This window comes from Miscanthus floridulus, chromosome 19 (assembly GCF_019320115.1).
Source record: "Miscanthus floridulus cultivar M001 chromosome 19, ASM1932011v1, whole genome shotgun sequence".
Lineage (NCBI taxonomy): Eukaryota > Viridiplantae > Streptophyta > Magnoliopsida > Poales > Poaceae > Miscanthus > Miscanthus floridulus.
In genome coordinates, this window is record NC_089598.1 from 846,148 (window position 1) to 866,171 (window position 20,024).

Here is a 20,024-nt window from a genome sequence, read left to right on the forward strand (position 1 = left end):
AAACCATGAAATACTATTTAAAAATACCAGAGAGGGAAAACAAAGACAAGCAGCAAAAAAGTCAGGTAAAAACCTTAGCACGACCCAATCTTGATCGATGATGAAAAGGAGAAGGAGAAACAGAATCAGGAACAACGACATTCTCCTTGTCAATAGGAATCACATCTCCCTCCAAGTCAATAACACCATCACATCCAACAGATTGGCAACCAACATTACTAATGTCACTCAAAGGATTACGAACAGAAGCAACACCATCATTCAAATCAGAGACTACATTTGCGAGAGCAGCAGCACTTTTAGACTTCAATTGTGGATGAAGAACAACACGGGAACCTAAACAAAATGTTTAATATTATTTATAGGTTCAATCTAAAGAACAATAAACTATGATCACAACAAAAACTCCAACAACTAAAGAAATAAGAACCATTACTCTTTTTCTCAGCAGGCTCATCATCCTTCAAATCGACATCTATGACCTGAGCACTGTGAAGAGCAACATTCTTTTGTGTAGACTTTGAAGTGGAAGCAACAAAACAATTAACAGAATCCTGATAGAAAAAATAAAAAATGTAACTACAGAAATTAATTAAGGGGGGAAATAGAAAGGGCAAGAAATGACGTTAGCAGCAACAACATTAGCTTCTTCTCGCTCAGATAAAACAGGAGATACATTATCTTCATTTCGATCAACATCAGAACCAATTTCATCATTGTCATTAGGAACAGTCTTAGAAATAGCTTGCATAATATCAACAACCAAATCCTTTGATCTAGCATCAATTCTACATATGTGACGCATCATCTTTGCAAACATATCTTGAAATTCCTTTGAAACATTCCCAAGAGAAGTCACATCCATCAACAACGACATACCAGAATTAAAGCAATGCTCATCAATCAACCTTGATATTTCAAGCTTCAAACTCAAAGGAAGCTGACAACCAGAAACACTTTCCATCTTATTACAAAATTCAACATCAAGGTCATCGGCACAGGTTACTAGTCTAAGACGAACACACTACCAAAGGGAAAAAATATAAATGAGAAGAAAATTCAACCTTACACAAATGAAACAGAAAACTAAAAAAAAGACATGAAGGGAAAACATATCTATCTAACCTTGTAGTAGCAAGTTTTCTCAAACTCAAGCAAGGGTCTATAACCATAGACACCAGGAGATTTCACATCAAGATTAGCATAAAACTGAATTATATCTTCTTTCCAAACTGAAATTCGAGGAATACAGTCTAGAACTTGACGCTGGCGGAAATCAATGTGATCTAAGTAAACAACCTTAGAACAAAAAATCAAAGGCAAATGCATTACAACAAAAGAAAAACAACAGTAAATATGAATCATATTTTAAAAGATAACAGAAACACTAACCACAAGGTAATATAAGCAACCACCAAGACCTTGACAACGTTTTGATTTCTCATTCTTCCCTCTAGTGAATGTCTTTATATGCTCCAGCAACCAATCCAACACAAAACTGCACCAATTATATTCCTTGATCTGATCAATATCTTCAAAAACACCAAAATACTTGGGACTTGGAACAGTATTGGTATTCGGACATAAAAAGCTACTCAAAGCAACTATCATGAAGCAAATGAACATATCCTCATCTGGTAAATCATCCTTATTGATTAACTTGTCAGCAAAAAATGAAACAGGAGGTATCCTATCCTTTCCAAACTTTGATAAGACAGCATCTCTATCAGCACTTGAATCAGATGGGAAACACCTGCTTCCTTTCGGGAGATCAAGAACCAAATGAACAGATTCTTCAGTAAGAGAAATAACCTTTCCATCACGGATAATGTCACCAGATTTCGAATCAACTAGACGTGCAACCCAGTTAGCAAACTTATTCGGCACGAAACACTTGTTGAACTTCAACAAAGATCCAAAACCATAACTCTCAATGATAGCCTTCTTCTCAGGGGACAGAGCAGATATCACATTCATAAAAGCTGTGGCAGAAAACCTAGTGAAGCCATCCTTAGTCTTCTTTTCAATTTTCTTCTTCTTTGACTGAAATGATTTACAATATTTTAGAGAAAACTTCAAAAGAAAAAATTATTAAAATGTGACTAATCCATCTACATCTTTTATATTTTTGAATGAATGAAAACCCACACTAATTAATAAAATCATGTCACCAGAAAATCAGAACTAAACTATAGAAAATGAAAAGATCACATCAGACATTAACAAAGAGCAACTTAAATACATGCGGAAAAATAAGGACACATAACCTTATGTCTCATAGCCATCTATAACCTTTTCTTCAAAACCTTAATCTTCTTATACTGAAAGGAAGAAAATTAAAATGAAAAAAATGAGAAAAGAACAAAGGAAAAGAAAGAAAAAAGATTTGAAAAAAAACAACATACATCTTTTAGGCACTTCTTATAGAGCTGGCGATCAAAACTTGAGGTGTCACTGGAAAAATCATTCTACAAATTCAAACTAATATTAAGCAAACAATAGAAAAAAATACCAAAGTAAAAAAAGATAACTAGTTAGTCTAACAACCTGGGTTTCTAATAATGATGCATAGGAATCATAGTCTGTAAAAGGTAACTGAGAACACTGGACATCTTCAGAGCCACCAATGTCTGAATCACCAGAGTCTGACAAATCAATTACACCACCAGGTCTTTTACGAACCATCTAAAAAACAAGAAACAAACAAAGAGAATTTATAAGAAGAAATATGGCAGATACTTCTCCAATGCTAATCAAAATTTGGTCTCACCATGAGGTACTGTTATTACTAACTTACACCACTCTGTCTAAGAATTTACACTAAAATGATTTGTGTAAATATAGTAACAAGATACTGTAATAAAAAATAAAAATACAATACATATTTACTACACAGGAGAGGAAGCAAGAAATGAGGGATCAAAAAAAAAGAAATGGTAAATCTAAGGGCTATGCAAATGCAGAGCTAGCAGAATTTAGAAGGGGAACAAAAACAATAATGCAGCAAGGGCCACAACTGAATCTGCATACAACTACTGCTAACTGCATCAGCTAACCTCACATACCTTCCCCTCCCTTACTCACCACCACAAACCACATCATCTCCATTTAATACCACACCATCCTATCCTCTTCCCCTTCCCTGCGTCTCCCTCATATATCTGCATCTCTTCATGCAGAGAAGCACTGCCATATGACCACAACACATGCTGAACACGAAGATAAATTGCCTCCTACCTTGTCTTGCTCCTCCTAGAAACTAATAACAGATCAGCTAGCTAGCTACACCATCTGCATTGCAGTATACGAGCAGTAGGATCTTCGTTGCTATGTTACAAGGATCTAGCTAGAAAATAGCAACTAGAACGTACATACATGGTTGCCTTGCCTCCTCAACCCCTTAAATTTCTTTCTGCGGAGAAAAAAAGACATGCCACAAAAGTCGAAACATGAACCCAAGGCAAAACACCTACGAACCAGCTAGGATTGCTACCGCACAAACAGGCCTAGAACAAAAATCATGAAGATGTAATCCTAGGTCCACTTGCAAAATGTGAGAACAAAAATAAACAGAAATCAGAAGAAAATATCAGTTAACTTGCTGAACTACATCATTTAACAGGACAATGATCCTGATCTACTGCTACAGTAGGCTCCGCTGTCGTCTGAGTCCCTAGGCTACTGAAGATAGGCTAACAAAACAAGCTGAAATGGATGGATTGCCATACAACTATACAACGGCAGCAGCATCAAACTCAACCACGCAGCAGTACACTTAACAAGCTGCTAGATAGCAAGTACAGAGTACTACACGCTTCCACTCCTGCTTCGACACAAAGTAATAAAGTATTCAAAGGAGAACAAAGCTGGAGCTAGCAACTACTAGGTACGTACGATGACACACAGCAATTAAACAAGACAAAAATCGCCTAAACCACTGTACATGAAACAACAGGGGATGAACCACGAACCCCCATCCCCTACCACCAACAGAGCCACCACAAAAATCGCCAGATCCACTAAAACTCGGACGAAATCAAACAATTACACTCTACATGAAACAATAGGGGATGAACCAGCAACCCCCATCCCCAGCCACCAACAGAGCCACCACAAAATCCCCAGATCCACTATAACTCGAACGAAATCAAACATTTGCAGGGTGCAGCAGCCCAGGCGGAATCCACAATTCACTCTATCTCGAACCACAACAGATACAAACACGCATCCACCACCACATACCTCGACGAGGAGCGCAGACGAGGAGCAGATCTTGAGAAACACTAGAATCGCCAATCGACGAAAGCACCAGGGACACCACGAGCCTGACGAACAGAGGACCAAAAACACAAACCAAAATACTCCATCAGCATCAGATGAACCCTAACAACATGGATTTACATGAAGAACACACAAATCAGAAGAGGGACGAACTGACGAACCTAGAGAACCCTAGAATCGCCGTCAGCGACGACAACGGCTACGCCGCGGGGGGAGACAAGTAGAAGAAATGAAATGAATGGGGAACACCTGAAACGGACAGGGACACCCCTGCAATAACGGGCGCGATTACAAAAAAATTAAAAGAAAGCGCCGACATATCGGACCCACATGGCAGACAAAGAATACAAAGACAAAGAAATAGAACCAGGCTGTCTCATAACGGACCGCACATGCCAAATCGAACGATCAAAAAAAGCCGGTTGAGACAAACATCCCAGTCAACCGGTTGACAAATAGACTTTCTCATTCTTTAATATGAACTTCATGCTCTACTATCGCATCGATCGGTAGGGCGCCGCGAAGAGCTCTTTATGTATTTTATATTATTGCTTCGCAATGTGACCCTGGTAGTAGGGCGCTAGCTTCCTTTTCTAGTATATGAACAATGTGGTGTTCGATAAGGAGATGACGGCGCACGCGCAGGCTTTGGGGATTGCATAAAACTACTACTTTTTCTATACTTATTAATGACGACAACTATATATCATTTCAGCGAGTATATATGCCCGGGACAATTAATATAATCGGATACATGTGGCACCGGTGCATGCTAATGACAACGTCGCCCGAGACAGAAAAGCCCGAGGACCAAGACATAGGCTAGCTGCTAATGACAATGTCGCCGCCATGCCATAGTCCAGCGACAACGGCCCGGGCGTTGTACCCTATTTAATTTAGAGCATCCTCCAATATATGTGAACTGCAGATGGTCATGAACACACCAGCTCCGAGGATCAACCGGCGGCCACCACGTTCGAGCATGGATTCTTGGAGGAGATCAATTTTACTTAAAAATTACATATTTGTCCCTATCAAAAGCTATCTCAACATATGATGATTGCACTTTGAAAGTTGAGAAAGTAAAAAAGCCCGCTACATACCTAAAAGTACATTTATTTTGAGACGAGGGAGTCTATGTTTTTCTTAAATCTCTAGTCAATTCCAACGCCCCTGGCTGTTCTTCAGCATGCATGGTCGGCCAAGGAGTACTTCCCCGTCAGTCCCATGTCTGCTCTTCAGCATTCATCGATGACGATACGATCATTAGGTAAAGAGGCCGGCTGAGTGGTGAGAATAAAACGGGAGGGAGATCCGCGAGGTCCCCATTCTAATTAACAAATATTGACGTAGATGATGCAACTATTGTATATATATCTACACGCCGCATGCAAGCTAGTAACATTAAGGTGGTCGTGCAATAAGTTAAGTTGTCCTTAATTAGTTTCGTTGTGAGAGACGAGCATATTTGGTAGTTTGGTACGTAGCTAATATTAAAGACATAAGAGATTCTTCCAGCTATCTTTTTTCTTTTACTTTTCACAATGTCCTCATAGTGCTCTCTGTTATATATGTACTCATGACCCATCCTCACACAACTTATATTAAAATAACGGGCGTCCAGCGATGATGGTACGAACCTAAATCTGCTTCTAAGACTTATTGAAACAGATAACGCGAACATTGAATAATCTTCAATCCACAGATCGTCTAATAACTATGTGGCATTCAGTTGTTTCGGTTCCTCCTGTCAACTGAATTTTTTCCTTACACTTATAGAGTCTTCTAGCTATATTTACATTGTCTTAATACTATATTTACAATGATTTTTTCAGTGTAATTTATTGGACAGAGTGATGTAAGTTGGGAATAACACAAATATATACCAATTTTTTCAAAAAAAATTTACAAATTATTTCTAAGGATTTCAAATATCAGAGAAATATATGTCAAATTGTTCACAAATTCTTCACAAATTTTAAAAAATACAAAATCTTCACAAAATTTCGAAATGTCGTGCCACGCTGCCGCCACCAACGCCGAGGAAGGCGTAGCGTCCGGCCTTGCACTATTGGACTCGCATGCTAGGACCAGAAACCCTCGACAAAGGCTTTGCCGAGGGCTGCCCTCGGCAAAGACCCCTCAGGGAATTTTTAGACGGCGAAGGGGTCTTTGCCGAGGGCCCTTTATCGGGCACTCGGCAAAGCCTTTGCCGAGGGCCAGGACGGCCCTCGGCAAAGAAAAGAAGTCGTCACGCGCCGGCGCCGTTGGCGGTTTCTTTGCCGAGGGCCGACCCTCGGCAAAGAAATAGTTTTATTTTTTGAATTTTTGTTGCCGAGGGCCGGCCCTCGGTAAAGAATTTTTTTTTAAATCTTTGCCGAGGGCCTCCTCCCTAGCCCTCGGTAAAGAAATTTTCAGGATTTTCCAAAAAAACTTTGCTGAGGGCTATTGCAAGGGCCCTTGGCAAAGAAATAGTTTTTTTTTGAAATTTTTTTTAAAACCTTTGCCGAGGGCCTGCTCCCTAGCCCTCGGCAAAGAAATTTTCAGGATTTTTTATAAAAAATCTTTGCGCTGAGGGCCTGCTCACTGGCCCTCGGCAAAGAAATTTTCAGGATTTTTTATAAAAAATCTTTGCCGAGGGCTATTGCTAGGGCCCTCGGCAAAGGACCCTTCTTTGCCGAGGGCCTTGGTCATTGCCCTCGGCAAAGAGACATAATTTTTTTTTGTTTTTTGCATTTCATCGACACAAGCATTTCATATATATACATATATATATCACACAGAACCCATTTTCTCACAATATATCACAACCATAATTGTGAACCACAAATCACAATATATTACAACTAGTCACATGTTCATCATCATTCACATGTTTATTACGACAAGTTAATGAAATCCAAGCACAAGTCACAACCATAAATCACAAATCACGCTAAAGTCCAACCACATCACCTAGCACGAGTCCTCATCAAGCTAGCCTATGAGACGATGGTGAAGGAAAAGCAGGATCACCCGATGACGCACTAGCGGGTTGATTGGAACCCGCGGACGGAAGCTGCACAAAGGAGCAGAGATTGCATGTGTGAGTAATCCGGGAAAACAATTTTGGAACTTAGAGATTGCATCTAGTAATCTAGGAATACAAAAAGATTAGACTCAATTAAAAATTTCGATAGTACCTCCCCTGCACGGGGAGGTTTCCAAAACCTGCAAGAAACGATGGCACGAACGCCGACATCCACAATGGCACGAACGCCGACATCCACAACGGCACGAACGCCGACATCCACAACGACACGAAGGCCGACATACATGCAAAGCACAAGCGAAAAGTGAACTTTCATACTTACAGGAGTAGCTGCAGGAGTAGGAGGTGGAGGAGCTGAAAACTGCACAGGTACACCCGATGCTTGCCCAAGACTTTGCATGATCACCATCATCTCCGCCATCTGCTTCTGCGCGGCCTCAAACGCGACCTTCTGGGCCTGCAGCTGTGCAGTCAGCTCCGCGTTCTGCTCTTGACTTTGCCTTCTTGTTTCTTGCAGCTCGGCCTGTAATATTTCACTCCAATGTATCAGTAATGCAAATCTAATTTAGGTGTGTAAATATCTACGTACGACGAGTAAAGCAGAAATTACCTGGAGTGCTTGGACCTGCTGCAGTGCTGGAGAAGGCCGTGGACGTATGGGATGGCTGGACCTCGTGCTCCGTGCTTGGATAGCGTCGAGGGAGGGAACAGTGGTGGAGTCGATGGCGCCGTCTGCAATCCACAGCCGCCCGTGCTTCTTGCCTCCTCCGAGCCTCATGATCGCCTCTGCATCAATGGGCTCAGTGCGCATATTGTAATCTTCCCCATAGATCTCCCTTACCGTTGACGTGTACTCTTGGACTTTAGTGTACACGTTCGGGTCAGAGTACGCCTAGGGCGGGGCAGCCGGGTCGAAGGAGACAGAGGACGACGCCCTGCCCATGTGGGACATAGCCCACGCAGAGAACTCCGAGACCTCCTCGCCCGGGTGCACAGCCTCCTGCGAGAAAGATGGGAAGATGGTGAGAAATCAAGCAGAATTGAGCGTCAAAATAAATGAAAGAAATCACTTACGTATGCTTTTTTGTATCCGGGGAGGCTACGACTGCCTTGATGGTGAGTTGGACCTTACCTCATTAGACGCTGTTCCCGCTGCCTCTCGTGCGTGTCAACAAAGTTCTGTGATAACCACTTGTCCACGATCATGGCCCAGCACTCGGGATATGATCGGCACCACCAGGGAATCACCTACAAGTCATCGAGTATTTGACATATCAGAAGATGAAATTGAACCTACTTAATATCAAAACGAATCATTATGAATGTTATTCGCCTACCTCAAGGTACTGGTCCTAGGTCAGCGTAATCCATCTTGCTTGAGGCTTGGGGAGGGACTGCCTAAGTACCGACCTGTAGTAGTCTATGTGGGCCTGGACGCGCCCATGGTGGTGCATCTCGGTGACGTACTTCCTACAAGCTGTGGCAGCCGCCCGATCCGCCTAGGCCTCAAGTCCTTCTTCGGCCTTGAAATATTTCTGCATACAAAACCGATGTATCCATTCATTATTTCAATAAAAGATTTAACCAATGAATGCGATGTATTAAGCAATGTTGTGCGAGAGAGACTTACCCAAAACTCCACCAATACTCGCTCCTGCTTGTTGCGGTAAGTGTCATCCGTGACCAGCGCGTACCTGTCCTAGTTGGAGGCCGGCTTCCGCACCACCGGCTCTTCGGACAGTTGCACAATGCCGGGGTACCATTTCCTGCACAAAACACCAAGGATGCTCGCGGGGGTGCGTGCTGGAGTACCCGACAAAACCAACCAGGCCCTGCGTAAGTGATTAAGAAAATTTATCAGTTTCTCTTAAGATTTCCAACATATCTTATGAAGTAGTTGTGATAACATCCATAGTTACTTACCTCTTTGCCATAGGCCGAATCACTAAGCGGTTGTGAGGAAGCGGAACCGGAGGGAGGCTCACGGGATCTCGCTCGTAGAGAGTCCGGGTAGCGGTACCCTCTCCCTCGCCCTCGAGCGCCTTGCCTCCCTCGCCCTCGAGCGCCTCGCCTCCCTCGCCCTCGAGCGCCTCGTCTCCCTCACCCGTCTGCTGACCCCTCTCGTCCTCCGACGAGGACGAGTCCGTGGCCGTCACATGCTCCTCCTCCAGCACCTCGTCACGTGTCGAGGGAGGAGACCGCTGCCTCCTACGGCGGCTGCCCCTGGTCCTCCTCTCGTCACCTCCTGCGGACACTACCCCGGACGATGACCCCTCACCTCGAAGGAGAGGGTGGTCTCTCTCGTAAACCGAGGGCGTGTCACGACGTGGACGTCTGCTCACCATCTTTGTCCAATCACCTGCAATCACAAAGAATGAACAAGACTAATTAGTACATATATTAGAAATAGATTCAAAATATATAAACAAAACACAAATTAAAAAACCATAGTATTACATGTATTAGGAATAATCTTCATGATTGGGATCATAGGTCTCATCATCACTGTCAAAATTGTCCAAATGGGCAACACTATCCGAAGGTTCTATGTTGTAATCATCGTCATTGCCTAGAAGTAATCACTCAAGCATTGCTATGTCCTTGGCATTTACCACCACATCTCCATCGACCTCGTCATCAACCGTTTCATTGTCTACTTTCATTTCGATTGCTTCGGGTAAGACTATCTCAAACGTGCCTAGTAGCCCATCTTCTTGATAGAATTGTCCATCATATGTGTTTGTGTTGAAGTTGTAATCATCATCGTTTAGGGCAGGTAGTTTACCATGTGGAGATACCTGGTGCACAATAGCCCAACCCTTAAGATCCTCTTTGTCTTGGTTGGTGTATCAAGTATAATACACCTGCACGGCCTATTGAGCCACAATGTAGACATCTTTTCCAGGATAGATGGAATCTTCTCGAATCTCCACTAGCCCAAGATGAGGGGTTCGTCTCGTTGATCGAGGATTAAACCAGTGGCATTTGAACATGACAGGTTTAAGAGGTTCGTCTCCATGAAATGAGAGTTCATAGATTTCCTCAACTCTACCATGATAGTCGAGGCCATCAATGCCGGGCGTACAAACTCTGCTATTTGTGGTTTTTTGTTTGGGCCGAATCTGCTCGTAACTTGTTGTGTGGAAGCGATATCCGTTCACGTCATAGCCAGTAAATAACTTCACCCTAACATCACAGCCGTTTGCAACCTGTTTCAACTCGTCGCTCATGGACGAATCGGTCTGGGCCTGCAAGGTGAATCATGATAGATCATTATATTAATCAAACGTACGATCACCTTGGACGATCGAACGTACGAGCTAAATTGGACATTACCTTTTGTTTGAACCAAGAAATGAAATCAGGCCTCCTCGCTCCCGCACCCCGTGAAACAAGGGTGTCTTGTTCATGCGAGGTAGGATCCCTTGATTGATGCCAGAATTCATGAACAAATTCCCTGTCCGAACGAGAATCAATGGGGTTGGATGCAGAATAGTGACGGCATATTGAAATAAGTTCGTTGAGAACTTACTTGATGAATGGCTACACCTCGGTAAGGTTATTCAACACATATAGCATGATACTGCGCCACTCTTCATTTCCCAATAGCTTTGGGGTTGATCCACTTGCGCTACCGAGTTGGCCTTGGAAAAGGCTCAGGGTCGATTCATTTTCACCAGTATTGTAACGAGGGGGTGGATTATGATTGCTAGGAAGGTTCGGCTTGTAGTATAGCATTGTGAAGTTTGCCACCTCCTCCCGAAGGCATGCCTCTACAATGGAAGCCTCAATTCTGGCTTTATTTGTACATTTTTTGCGAAGAGTCTTTAGACATCTCTCGATTGAATAGCACCAATAGGCCTGCACGGGCCCCCCCAAACGTGCCTCGGATGGGAGGTGCACAATCAGATGTTGCATCGGCAAGAAGAAGCCAGGTGGAAAGATCTTCTCCAGCTTACAGGGCAACACAGGTGCTGCTTTTTCCAAGTCCTGAGCGACGGTCCGAGATATCTCCTTGGCACAAAGCTGGCGGAAGAAAAAACTCAACTCTGCCAGCACTTGCCAGACATGCTCGGGACATAGCCTCGGACCATCGCTAGAGGAAGCCGCTCAATCCATATGTGGTAGTCATGACTCTTCATCCCGTTGACTCGCAGAGTGCCTAAGTTCACCCCCCTACTAAGATTCGCTGCATATCCATCTGGAAACATTAACATCTGCATCCATTTTAGTACCTCCCTCCTTTGATTGATTTGCAAGACAAAATTGACCTTAGGCCTTTTCTAGTTCTTGTTTCGGCCACTAGGAGGCTGCATCGCTTGATTCGGTCTATCGCACAACGTCGCTAGGTCCACTCTAGCCTTAACGTTGTCCTTAGACTTGTCAGTGTCCATGAGAGTTCCCCAAAGTGCCTTGGCGATATTCTTTTCAGTGTGCATTACATCAATGTTATGTGGCAGAAGAAGGTCATCGAAATAGGGGAGCCTCGTCAAGCCAGATTTATGAGTCCACATATGTTCCTCACCATATCCCACAAAACCACCTTCTTCATTGGGCATGAGAGCATCTATCTGAACACGAACCTCGGCACCAGTCCTCAAGTGCGGTTTAGGGTCTGTCACTTTGACACCTTTCGTAAAGCTCTTGATGTCTTCTCTAAATTCATGGTTTAGAGGGAGGAACTGACGATGCTGGTCGAACGATGAATACTTGTCACCCTTCTTCAACCAAATGAACCTCACGGCTTCCTTGCATACTGGGCATGGGAACTTCCCGTGAACACATTAGGCGGCAAATAACCCATACGCCAGGAAGTCATGCAGGGAGTAGTGGTACCAAACGTGCATTTTGAAGCTTGTCTTTGTAGCTCGATCGTATGTCCATACCCCCTTCTCCCAAGCGTGGATCAATTCATCAATCACAGGCTCCATGAACACACCCATATTACTCCCCGGGTGTCCAGGAATTATCAACAACAAGAATACGTTATGCCGTTGAAAGGAGATGCTGGGAGGGAGATTGAGGGGGATAACAAAAACGGGCCAGCATGTGTATGGGGCAGCCATCATTCCATAAGGACTGAACCCATCTGTTGCCAGCACGACACGTACATTACGGGCCTTAGCTGCTTTGTCACGATGTTTGTCATTGAAATACGTCCATGCTTCAGCATCATACGGATGTACCATCTTCCCAGGATTGTACCATTTGCCATCTTTGTGCCATGTCATCTGTTTTGTGGATTCCTCAGTCATGAATAGCCGTTGGATCCTCGGTAGGAAAGGAAGGTGACGTAGCACTCTCGCGGGGATCGGAAGCTGCTTCTTCTGACCATCACCAGAGTCTACCTCCAGGTACCTGGAGGATTTATACTTCGGACAGTAATTTGCATCCTTGTGTTCTTTCCTAAATAGGACGCACCCCTTTGGACAAACATGTATCTTGTCATACAGCATTTTAAGCATACGAAGGAGTTTCTCTGCCTCGTACAAGTTTGTCGGCAAAGTGTGCTTCTCCGGTAGCATGGTGCCAAACATGGCCAACATCTTATCGAAGCCTTCTCGACTTAGGTTTAACTCAGCCTTCAACCCCATTACGCGTCCAATCGCATCTAGCTGAGAAATCATTGTACGCTCGTGAAGGGGTTTTTGTGCCGAGTCCAACATTTTGTAGAAGTCCTTTGTGGATTCCTCCATCTCCTCCTTCTCACGTCGTTCAGCAAAGTGAGCTTGGTGGGCGTCATCTAGCATGTCTGCTACCCCGGCATCATCATCAAAAGCCTCGAGGCGTGGTCTCACCACCTCCGCTCTTATACGATCTGCTTCACCATGGCAGATCCACTGCTGGTAGCCAGGCGTATAACCATTGAACACAAGATGTCTACCCATGGTCTTCTCGTCTACTTTTCTCCTGTTGTCACATTTGCTGTAGGGACACCAAACTAGAGAATGTCCTCCTGCTCCTGGGCCAAATGCATGTTTCAAGAAACCATCTATCCCCTTCACCTATTCATAGTCGTAGTCACTCCCACTTCTTCAGCCCGTGTACATCCACTGACGGTCCTCCATCCTTTAACATTTATAGCATAGAGTATTGTGACCATCAATTGCATCTACGCGGTGTTCCTACTGTCTAATAGGTGAGGATAGGTCCTAATCCCACCCGCGGATGCGTAGATGAGGTCAGTTTCCATGCTCCGCTCCTCTCCGAGATAGAATTTTGGCAGCACCTCGCCGCTGTTCTCCCGATACACGTCCTGCAAGGGAGAGTGTGTATCCGGAGAACAACAGGGAGGTATTGCCGAAACTCCTTCTCAGACCGGAGCGGACCATGGAAACTAACCCATCTACGCATCCACGGGCTGTCCAAAAAACGTGGACAATCCGAAATAGATACGGTCGCAGATACGCAAAGATCCATATACCTATGACCGTATCTCTTTCAGACGGGAGACGCCTAACTGGGTTACGTGCGGGCTACGACAGACATGCGCAAAAAGAGGTTATTTATACCTAGGGTGTCGGTGAAGTAAGGCTAGCGGGGCAGTGGCGAATCAACGCAGTGGCGAGGCGACGCAGTGCAGGCAGAACCACGACGTCGACGAAGACAATCGGGGTCCTCCGGGTCCCCTCTGACGCACTCTTCTCCTGCATAAAAAGACAATAGGTTATTTTTTGTTCAAAATTTCGGCAGCACCTCCCCTGCACGGGGAGGTTTCCAAAACCTACAAAAAAACGACACGATGGTCGACATTCACAACGGCACGAAGGCCGACAACCACAACGGCACGAAGGCCCACACAACCACATACGGCACGAAGGCCGACAACGAGAGTTTTACCTAGGGTTGCGGTGGAGTCGGGCGTCGCGGTGCGGGGGTCACTTTCTTCTCCGGCGAGGTCGAGCGGCGTTGGAGTACTCCTCTCCCCCTCTTCCCTTTCTTCTCTCCTTTTCCTCTTCTTCTCCTTCTCTTCCCCTTCCTCCTTCTCCTCTTCTTCTCCTTTTCTTCCCCTTCCTCCTTCTCCTCTTCTCCTTCTCTTCTTCCTCCAACATTAGTGGAGATGTCTAGGTTTCAGGCATCCGACATCGCAACTCGCTCGAAACCTTCTCAGTTTTTTACCACAGCCTACACATGCGATAACATGACATCTCGCCAAGTTTCATGATTTTCGGACTTCATATGGATTTTATATAATTTTAAAACACTTTTCCGGCAAGTCGGTCGTCATGTTACGCGAACAAGATGCGCGAAATTTGATGCGAGTTCGTGGATAGGGACTCAACATGCACCAATTAACATGAATAATATTTTTCGAAACACTACATTGCAATATTCCATGCACCTGCAGTTCAAATTTGACATATTCGAAAAAAATCAAAGAATCGAAATAAATTAAGGAAATATACAAAACAAAATCAAAATTGGCCTAAATTTTAAAATTGAGTTCAAAACAATGTATTGTAGCACCACAAAAAACTGGGCTAAAAAACCAAAAAAAAATTGCCGAGGGCCTGGCCCGTGGCCCTCGACAAAGAATTTAAAAATAAAAAATAAAAAATCTTTGCCGAGGGCCTATCCTCGCCCTCGGCAAAGGGCTTCTTTGCCGAGGGCCTAGCCTCGGGCCCTCGGCAAAGGCGATTTATAAAAAAAATTTGGCCGAAAAACTCGTTTTAAAAAAATCTTTGCCGAGGGCCTGGTCTAGGGCCCTCGACAAAGACTTAAAAAAAATTGCCGAAAAAGCTGGTTTCACAGAAAAAATAACCTTTGCCGAGGGTCTAACGGGTGGCCCTCGGCAAAGCTTGACGGGAAATGGCTGTCGTGACCCAACGGGCCTAATTTGCCGAGGGCCGCAGTCCTCGGCAAAGATTTGATTTGACGTGGGCCTGTCTTTGCCGAGGGCCGTACCCTCGGCAAAGGCCTCTTTGCCGAGGGCCGTTCTTTGCCGAGGGCTCCTGTGGCTGGCCCTCGGCAAAGCCTCAGGCCCTCGGCAAAGCACGCGTTTCCAGTAGTGAATTGGCTGGTACTCCGAGACATGGTACTGCCACATGTGTTGTTGTTGCTGCTGCGTCGGCATGAGTTGCTACAGCTGCTTCATCATCATCGGCGACGAGGTCGCGGCGGGGAGGCCGGCGCGCGGGCCGTACCCCGGGCTGCGCACGTACCATGGCATCTGCAAGCAGTAAGTCCACCCAGAGATGAGAAACGCAATCGATCAGATCCAACGCTCGAAGGGCTGGGGCGGCGTGACGCTGTATCGAGCGGCAGCTCTCGGGCCGGAGTCAAGATCCAACGCTGAAAAATTCGGTTGACAATCGCAAGTAAATCATGCGGTTGACGTATAGGGTTTCCAAATAAGTAAACACGCAAAGTTGTACGACATTCTATTGCACAGCACTGTATATTTGCTAGTAATAATAAAAACTTACGTACACTGAGAGCATACACAAACCACATAATACGTCTCATGACGACGACGTGTACATATACATATATAACGACGTACATACTAGGTACCGACTTGCAGCACGTACACACACAGACACAGTGATGAATTATTAACAGCATATTCGTTTTGCTGTGGCTTGTCGTAAACGATCGTAATTTTTTAGTCAGAATAATATTTTTCTCTCACATAAACCAGCCAGCGGCATTTCTTCATAAACCAGCAATGATACAAACCAGCCGACCAAAGTTCGATAGGTAGGCAGCTGAAAGTACGTGCATGCATGCATGCACCAGCTGGCCAGCAGCAAATTAAGGCGCGCGGCCGGCCTACGGGCCTAGTACTACTAGGCGCATTTGAATCCGGCTGGCACACGGCGGCCGCAGTAGTTGACGAGGAGGGAGAGGTCGACGGCGACGTCGAGGTTGACGCCGAGGACGTTGGAGTTGATGGCGAGGCAGACGCAGACGGCGGCGTCCAGGTCGACCAGGCCGGAGATGAGGGAGCAGCAGGGCTCCTTGGGCGGGCCGCCACCACCGCGTGGATCAGCCCGTCGTCGCACACGCCCAGCTTCACCGCGTTCACCTGGCGCTTGCCGTCCGGGATCGGGCACGGGTGACCGCCGCACGCCGCCGCCGGCGCCACGCCCGACGACAGAATTATTAGCAGCAAGGCGCACAGCACCACCGGCGGTACCGCGGTGGCGGCCACGCTGCTGCTGGAAGAACTGGTGGCCGTAACTGGTGCTAGCTCGATCAAGTTTGTTCCCAGTAGCATAGTACGTAGTGCCAAATTTCTTAGATGTGTGCACAGCACACGTACGACTGTATATATTAGGCTTGCGTTTGATCTAACCATTTCTATCTCTAGCTAATCATATATGTCTGTGTCGTCTACTGCGTACTTACGACATAGCAAGATTAATTCTACAATATGTATATATGCAGCCGGGCCGGCCGGCAGGTAGACGTATGTATCTCGCTCGTGCATCCATGCATCTTGCAGCCGCTGTTTTGCCGATTTTGTGGTCAAGAGATGACTACGCTATCGATTAAATTGCACAGATAGATTGCGCAGAATAAGACACAGATAAAGTCAAAGTTATTGTGTAAATATGTAGTAGTTAAGATCACATATATGCATGAGTATTCAGTTGCCCACTTGCCCTAATGCATACAATATACATCCATTATATTGTCAATTATATATATGCTCACCACTTGCATTAAGTTAGTGCTTAGCCTAGCTTGTCGTAAACGGAAAAACGTCATGCCCAAATTCATTTTCTTTCATTGGCCGCCCATGCATGGTGTGTCTTAAGCTCAAAACGTGTTTGCGCCATTTGCCTTAACAAATTTATTCCATCGATCCATTCTTTTCTAAGCATTATTTTAAAAAAAAATAATCGTCATTCAAAAGTATTATAGTCATGGAAATACAAGCGAAGCACGTTACAAATGACAGTATTTGAGTGGCAAACAATCTTATTATTTTCTTTTATATTTCTGATTAAACATCTACTCCCTTGGTCGCCAAATAAATCAACTTCTAGAGTTCTCTTAAGCTAAACATTTTCGAATTTAACCAAATTTATTGAGAAAAAACATCAATATTCATGACATAAATTAGTATCATTAAATATACCATGAAATATATTTTATAGTCGGGTGCACAGCCTCCTGCGAGAAAGATGGGAAGATGGTGAGAAATCAAGCAGAATTGAGCGTCAAAATAAATGAAAGAAATCACTTACGTATGCTTTTTTGTATCCGGGGAGGCTACGACTGCCTTGATGGTGAGTTGGACCTTACCTCATTAGACGCTGTTCCCGCTGCCTCTCGTGCGTGTCAACAAAGTTCTGTGATAACCACTTGTCCACGATCATGGCCCAGCACTCGGGATATGATCGGCACCACCAGGGAATCACCTACAAGTCATCGAGTATTTGACATATCAGAAGATGAAATTGAACCTACTTAATATCAAAACGAATCATTATGAATGTTATTCGCCTACCTCAAGGTACTGGTCCTAGGTCAGCGTAATCCATCTTGCTTGAGGCTTGGGGAGGGACTGCCTAAGTACCGACCTGTAGTAGTCTATGTGGGCCTGGACGCGCCCATGGTGGTGCATCTCGGTGACGTACTTCCTACAAGCTGTGGCAGCCGCCCGATCCGCCTAGGCCTCAAGTCCTTCTTCGGCCTTGAAATATTTCTGCATACAAAACCGATGTATCCATTCATTATTTCAATAAAAGATTTAACCAATGAATGCGATGTATTAAGCAATGTTGTGCGAGAGAGACTTACCCAAAACTCCACCAATACTCGCTCCTGCTTGTTGCGGTAAGTGTCATCCGTGACCAGCGCGTACCTGTCCTAGTTGGAGGCCGGCTTCCGCACCACCGGCTCTTCGGACAGTTGCACAATGCCGGGGTACCATTTCCTGCACAAAACACCAAGGATGCTCGCGGGGGTGCGTGCTGGAGTACCCGACAAAACCAACCAGGCCCTGCGTAAGTGATTAAGAAAATTTATCAGTTTCTCTTAAGATTTCCAACATATCTTATGAAGTAGTTGTGATAACATCCATAGTTACTTACCTCTTTGCCATAGGCCGAATCACTAAGCGGTTGTGAGGAAGCGGAACCGGAGGGAGGCTCACGGGATCTCGCTCGTAGAGAGTCCGGGTAGCGGTACCCTCTCCCTCGCCCTCGAGCGCCTTGCCTCCCTCGCCCTCGAGCGCCTCGCCTCCCTCGCCCTCGAGCGCCTCGTCTCCCTCACCCGTCTGCTGACCCCTCTCGTCCTCCGACGAGGACGAGTCCGTGGCCGTCACATGCTCCTCCTCCAGCACCTCGTCACGTGTCGAGGGAGGAGACCGCTGCCTCCTACGGCGGCTGCCCCTGGTCCTCCTCTCGTCACCCTCCTGCGGACACTACCCCCGGACGATGACCCCTCACCTCGAAGGAGAGGGTGGTCTCTCTCGTAAACCGAGGGCGTGTCACGACGTGGACGTCTGCTCACCATCTTTGTCCAATCACCTGCAATCACAAAGAATGAACAAGACTAATTAGTACATATATTAGAAATAGATTCAAAATATATAAACAAAACACAAATTAAAAAACCATAGTATTACATGTATTAGGAATAATCTTCATGATTGGGATCATAGGTCTCATCATCACTGTCAAAATTGTCCAAATGGGCAACACTATCCGAAGGTTCTATGTTGTAATCATCGTCATTGCCTAGAAGTAATCACTCAAGCATTGCTATGTCCTTGGCATTTACCACCACATCTCCATCGACCTCGTCATCAACCGTTTCATTGTCTACTTTCATTTCGATTGCTTCGGGTAAGACTATCTCAAACGTGCCTAGTAGCCCATCTTCTTGATAGAATTGTCCATCATATGTGTTTGTGTTGAAGTTGTAATCATCATCGTTTAGGGCAGGTAGTTTACCATGTGGAGATACCTGGTGCACAATAGCCCAACCCTTAAGATCCTCTTTGTCTTGGTTGGTGTATCAAGTATAATACACCTGCACGGCCTATTGAGCCACAATGTAGACATCTTTTCCAGGATAGATGGAATCTTCTCGAATCTCCACTAGCCCAAGATGAGGGGTTCGTCTCGTTGATCGAGGATTAAACCAGTGGCATTTGAACATGACAGGTTTAAGAGGTTCGTCTCCATGAAATGAGAGTTCATAGATTTCCTCAACTCTACCATGATAGTCGAGGCCATCAATGCCGGGCGTACAAACTCTGCTATTTGTGGTTTTTTGTTTGGGCCGAATCTGCTCGTAACTTGTTGTGTGGAAGCGATATCCGTTCACGTCATAGCCAGTAAATAACTTCACCCTAACATCACAGCCGTTTGCAACCTGTTTCAACTCGTCGCTCATGGACGAATCGGTCTGGGCCTGCAAGGTGAATCATGATAGATCATTATATTAATCAAACGTACGATCACCTTGGACGATCGAACGTACGAGCTAAATTGGACATTACCTTTTGTTTGAACCAAGAAATGAAATCAGGCCTCCTCGCTCCCGCACCCCGTGAAACAAGGGTGTCTTGTTCATGCGAGGTAGGATCCCTTGATTGATGCCAGAATTCATGAACAAATTCCCTGTCCGAACGAGAATCAATGGGGTTGGATGCAGAATAGTGACGGCATATTGAAATAAGTTCGTTGAGAACTTACTTGATGAATGGCTACACCTCGGTAAGGTTATTCAACACATATAGCATGATACTGCG

The 20,024-nt window shown here is 45.1% G+C and overlaps 2 pseudogenes; both read right to left on the reverse strand.

Annotated features, from left to right (window-relative positions):
• Nucleotides 1-61: 61 nt before the first annotated feature.
• LOC136528680 (uncharacterized) lies at nt 62-15,477 on the reverse strand (annotated as a pseudogene).
• Nucleotides 15,478-16,101: 624 nt separating this feature from the next.
• Nucleotides 16,102-16,532, reverse strand: LOC136528681 (putative lipid-binding protein AIR1; annotated as a pseudogene).
• Nucleotides 16,533-20,024: the final 3,492 nt, after the last annotated feature.